We start from the raw sequence: 6,438 nt of genomic DNA, 5'->3' as shown, positions 1-6,438 counted from the left end.
TGTTTTACATGAGCAAGAATGGCAGGCTTTAGCCCTATGTCATTAAATCTGCCTCAGTTCCTATACCATGTACCATGAAATGCTTCCCCTTTGTGTGAACTTTCCTAATGCCAAGCTGTAAACTAATATCAGGGTTGCAGATTCATCTTCTGAGAGACAGTTGGCTGGTTATCAAGAAGCCTTTCTGAGATAGGAGCGGTTCCAAACAAGCAAGAGGTCACAGCCTGAACTGGAGAAAGGGTTGTTCAAATAAGCTTTAGTCATCTATTTTGTTTGTTTGTTTTCAATAAAGCCACACACAAGGCAATTTGCAATGCAGAGCACAGTCAGTGATCCGAGTCATCAACTCAGGAGGGAAACAGATACATCTGGGGCGAAGGAAACAACACATACCACTGCTAACTAGCAGTCTGAGATAAAACAGGTTTTGATTAGGATTTGGGGTCATGAGGTTTGATGCACCCTGAAGAACCATCCTCTTCTCCTGACTCTTGCTGATCTTTCTGGGAATACAGAGAGCCATTAATTTGCCCTTGTGTTTTTGTTGGCTTGCCTGTTAATCCAACCTATCAGCATAAAAGCAGATAACTGCCCAAATTCAAGTTATTTTCTGTTAAAAAAATTTTGTGGCAGGACAGAGCTGCCTTCTGCCACAGAAAAACTCATGGGGCACAAGTCTCATGGGGAGGAATCATCGTGAGTTTCCTCTGCATTATTCCTTTGGGGGTCGAAGTTAAGTCACTTCTTCTCGAGCAAAACTCCCTCTGATTTCATGGATGGCAGTGGGACGTTTGTCTGAGTCAGAAGTGCAGGATTTGGTACATACATTTTCAATTGGCATTTCTTATTCTCTCAGCAATTTTATACACTGGTGTAACTCCACCAGTTTCAGTCGTCTTATTGCTTCCAGTGCCCAGAGTCTTTGATCCCATTTTAAAATGTGCTGACTGGCAGAAACACAAGGAATCCTGAATAGTAACATGTCTCCTAATCTGTTCTCCTTTTCCTCCCCCCATCCCCCGACCACCACCACCTCTCATCATTTTTCTATGTTAATGTTTATTGTTCAGCTTCTATTTTGCACATTGTGTGATGAACTGAAAAAAGCTGGCTAACTGATAGGCCTCAAAATGTAACTTATAAAGGGGAATCATCGAGCAGGTATGTTCTTGGGATCAGTTCTTGGCTCTATGCTCTTTAACATTTAACATCAATGAGCTGGAAGAAAACATAAAATCATCAATGATAAAGTTTGCAGATGACACACAAATTGGAAGAGTGGTAAATAATGAAGGGGACAGGTGACTGAAACAGAGCGATCTGAATCACTTGGTAAACTGGGCACAAGCAAACAATCTGCATTTTAATACTGCTAAATGTAAAGGTCTACATTTTGGGCTGCATAAGTAGGGGCACTGCCAGCAGATCGAGGGACGTGATCGTTCCCCTCTATTCAGCATTGGTGAGGCCTCATCTGGAGTACTGTGTCCACTTTTGGGCCCCACACTACAAGAAGGATGTGGAAAAATTGAAAAGAGTCCAGCGGAGGGCAACAAAAATGATTAGGGGGCTGGAGCACATGAGTTATGAGTAGAGGCTGAGGGAACTGGGGTTGTTTAGTCTGCAGAAGAGAAGAATGAGGGGGGATCTGATAGCTGCTTTCAACTACCTGAAGGAGGGTTCCAAAGAGGATGGATCTAGACTGTTCTCCGTGGTACCTGATGACAGAACAAGGAGTAATGGTCTCAAGTTGCAGTTGGGGAGGTTTAGGTTGGATATTAGGAAAAACATTTTCACTAGGAGGGTGGTGAAGCACTGGACTGGGTTACCTAGGGAGGTGGTGGAGTCTCCTTCCTTAGAGGTTTTTAAGGTCAGGCTTGACGAAGCTCTGGCTGGGATGATTTAGTTGGGGATTGCTTGAGCTGGGGGTTGGATTAGTTGACCTCCTGAGGTCCCTTCCAACCCTTGTATTCTATGTTTCTATGATCTAGGAACAAAGAATGTAGGCCTTACCTTCATAATGGGGGACTCTACCCTGAAAAGCAGTGACTGAAAAAGATTTGGGAGTGGTGATGGCTAATCAGCTGAACATGAGTTCCCTGTGCGATGCTGTGGCCAAAATGGTGCAATTCTTGGATGCATAAACGGGGGAAATCTCAGGTAGGAGCAGATAAGTTAATTTACCTCTATATGTGCCACTGTTGCAATCACTGCTGGAAAACTGGGTCCAGTTCTGGTATCCACAATTCAAAAAGGATGTTGAAAAATTGGAGAGATTTCAGAGAAGAGCCGCAAGAATGATTAAAGGATTAAAAAACATGCTTTATAGTGACAGCCTCAAGGAGCTCAATCTATTTAGCGTAACAAAGAGAAGGTTAAGGGGTGACTTGATCACAGTCTTTAAGTAGCTACATGCGGAACAAATATTTGATAATGGGGACTTCAGTCTAGCAGAGAAGGTATAACATGATCCAAAGGCTGGACGTTGAAACTAGATGGATTCAGACTGGAAATAAGGTGTAGATTTTTAACAGTGAGTAATTAATTTTTTGGAACAATTTACCAATGGTTATGGTGGATTCTCCATCACTGGCAACTTTTAGAAAAACATCCAATCTTGATTTAAAAGATTTTCTCTAAGAATTATTTTGGGGGGAGTTTCCATGGCCTGTGTTATAAGGAGGTCAGAGCAGATGATCTCAATGGTTCTGTCTCACTTTGACATCTACAGATATATGCCATGTTAGGTGACTGCACCATAATCTCATGGGGAGGCTGATGGAGTTCATTGTCATAATTCATTTTTTCTTTGTCATTCTGCTGAGTAAATGTATTGAAAAGTGACAATATAATGGAAAGAAAAAGACACTAGTCCCACATAGACTAGCTGCATCAGTCAGTTTTGGTTAATTACATGACAGCTAATTTATCCTTTTTATAATCAGAAATGCCCTTTTAAATAAAATAGTAAACAAACAAAACACTGTTAGCTCTGAATTTGGACACGGTAAATGATAACATTAGTTTTACATTATGGGCCAGATGCTTAAATCTGTGGCACTTCAAATACTTCGATGGGGCCATACTGATTTATACCCACTGGAGATCTGGCCAAATATATCTAGCTAAGGATCCAATATGAGAGGCCTTGGTAGAGCTTTTAGGAAGCTATTTAATGTTAATGAACATTTACTCTCGAGGCATCTGGAAGATGTCTGAAGTGGATGTGGGTGGGATAGACCGTATCTGAAGGGATGTGGGATGGAAACTTTGTATCTTTCACAGACTGGTGCAACCTGTTCAGAAAACAGATTATTAATTGAAATACATTAACGTTGAAAATAGCGTATGTCTATGTACGCACGTACCCATACACAAGGAAACATTCCAAGATGTTTTTTTCTCTGTTCTACAAATGTCAGCTCAGCGTAGGAAAATTCTAAATGGCCGTGTTGCAGGTTTTAAGCATGTTTTGAAAGCAGTGAGGTTAAAGTTGAATAGAAAAGTTGTCAGGTTATGGTTAGGTTGACAATCCTCTCCCCATTTCTGTATCGTTTCCTGGAGATCTGATATAAACTAAAAGGTTCCATGCCAGTCTTTTGCTGAGGTGGGAGTCAAACTATGGGGATCACTCTCTGTTTTCTATAACCTTCAAGGATTGTAACAAAAATATTCTGTGCAGTGGAGATATTATTAATGAATATTTAAATAAATGAGCCAATTCTGGCATCATTTAAAGAAATTTCAGAATGCTAAAAACAGATCCTGAGACAAATCGCCAGCATGAACTTTAAAACTTCTATGTAAGTGTTCTTGTGTATCAAGCATCCTCAGAAACACTAACAGCTTGTGATTAATCACTGGTTGCATGTCAGAGCAATTGACCCCTTTGTCCAAGTACCTCCAGTCTCAGTTTGGGCTGGAAGAGGTCCTGTATTTTAGCTATTATATTGGATTACTGTCGTGCAAGGAATCTGTGCCTGACCCGTTGCAAGGAAGTAATAAATTCATGTCGTCAGTTCAAAAGAACTAGGCCACTACTGGATATTCCATGATTTAATATCTACTTCCTGGTAACTAAGAAAAGTGTTCTAAATATATTTTGTAGCTAGGTCTGACTTCCGTTTTGTCTGCACCCAGCTACAAACAAACAATTCTTTGCACGCCAAACACTGAGTCAGTTGAATAAAATACAGTACCTGAATCCACTATGTTAACCATCTACACTTTCTGTAGAAAATTTAAAAAAAAGTGAGGCAGTTCCATGTACACTTTGGACACAGGTCAAACTTTCTCAGTCTTGATAGCCATCCTGGGTTAACAGTGAAGTCTGTATAAAATAAATAATTGTACTTTATTCCAATCACATGCACCTCATGGATGTGGCCTAGAGCCCATACTGCCCAATGACCTGAGACTACAAATTTGGAAGATTAAGGGGATAGCACAGATGCAATAAACTTAGATGTCTGTAAGGCATTTGATTTGGCACCACACATGATTAAAAAACTAGAACTATAAAAAAAATCAACATGGCACACACTAAGTGGATTAAAAACTGGCAGATAGGTCTCAGAATGTAATTATAAATGGGGAATCATCAAGCAGTTGTGTTTCAAGTGGGGTCCACAGGGTTGGTTCTTGGCCCTACACTATTTAACATCTTTATCAGCGATGTAGAAAAAACATAAAATCATTCCTGATAAATGTTACAGAAGACACAAAAAATGACAGAGTGGTAAATAATGAAGAGGACAGGTCACAGATACAGAGTGATCTGAATTTTTGGATAGGCTGGACCCAAGCAACCAATATGCATTTTAATATGGCTAAATGTAAATGTGTATACTGCTAGCAATAAGAACTGTAGGCTATATTTACAAGATAGGGGACACTAGCCTGGGAAGCAGTGACTTTGAAAAGAACTTGAGGTTCTGGGCAGATCCTGGTGGATTATCAGTTGATCATGAGCATTAAGTGCAATATTGTGACCAAAAGGGCTAATGTCATCGTGGGATGAATAAACAGGGGAATCTCGAGTAGGAGTAAAGTCAATTCACGAAGGACGTTGATACATTGGAAAGGGTTCAGAGAAGAGCCAAAGAATGATTAAAGGATTGAAAAACATGTTTTATAGTGCTAGACTCAAGGAGCTTGATCTGTTCATTTTAACAAAGAGAAGGTTAAGGGGTGACTTGATCACACTCTATAAGTAGGTACATGGGGAACAGAAATTTGATAATAGAGGACTCTTCAATCTAGCAGATAAAAGTATAACAAAGTCCATTAGCTGGATGTTGAAATTAGACAAATTCAGAGTAGAAATTAGGCACATGTTTTTAACAGAGTAATTAACCACTGGAACAATTTACCAAGCATTGTGGTGGATTGTCCATCACTGAAAACGTTAAAGATAATTCCGGTTTGAACTAAAGCATAATTCAGGGAGGTCCTATGGCCTGTGATACAGAAGGTCAGTTTAGATGATCACAGTGGTCCCCCCTGACTATATAATCCATGAATGCCAACATCAGTCTCTCTATATATAATATTCTGCTTGCAGTGCACACTTGTAGGGTTTATCAGTATTTTAATGTGTTAGCATTTAGCTGGCATGCTTTCAGTTTTACTATCTAGCTGTTGTTCCATTAAACATTTTGATTCCAAGTGGGTGATAGCAATGTAAACCGTTATAACAACACTCTCTTAGGAGGGGGTCTTCTGGGATCCACTCCTTGACCCAAGCCTCATAGGCACAGCATGAAGAAACCATTTTAGGAAGTAGTTTCTAGGGATGGATTATTCTCCAAAGGTAATATCAGCCTCGGGGAGCCATATGAAGCCAGACAAGCTGAAAGCAGCATGTATTTGTGATGGAAATATCCCCCTAAACACCCACCTTGACTCCTCATGCATGCATTGCCACGATAGCTTCAGAATTAGGATTATTTAGCTCAACTAGAACTTCAGCGTTCTTAGCACACTCTGTAAAACGCCAGGGAAAGGAGTTTAGAGAGATGCTAAAGACTTTCACATGGGAGGTGCAATGAAGTGGCTGCGATAAAAACATGCTCTATCACTGAAAAGCGAAAAGAAGTAATACTGCTATAACCATTACTCCAGCCTTTTAGCCATTTGCTATAGTTAATGGAGCAAATATGCACCTGTGCAGGAAGGTAGTGGTGCAGAGTAGTATTGATTAAGAGAGGCTTGGCTGTGGGGTCCCCAAAAGCACCTGTGAAAAGAGAGGAGGAATAAACCAGGATAAGGCTGCCTCTGTGGCCAAGGGAGGAATCTAAGTGACAGCCAAGCGACAAATGCAGACTAGCTTCCTAGGTAGCTTGAGACCTTAGAGAAATGAAGTGAATTGCCCAGTGCCATGCTGCTAATTAGCGGCAGACCTGAAGCTAGAAGTCAGATGTTCCTGGGCTCAGGGGC

The sequence above is a fragment of the Terrapene carolina genome, unplaced genomic scaffold (assembly GCF_002925995.2).
Source record: "Terrapene carolina triunguis isolate 2854851 unplaced genomic scaffold, T_m_triunguis-2.0 Scaffold42, whole genome shotgun sequence".
In the NCBI taxonomy this organism is placed as follows: Eukaryota; Metazoa; Chordata; order Testudines; family Emydidae; genus Terrapene; species Terrapene triunguis.
The sequence above is the reverse complement of the archived record's forward strand: the minus strand, read 5'-3'. Positions refer to the sequence as shown.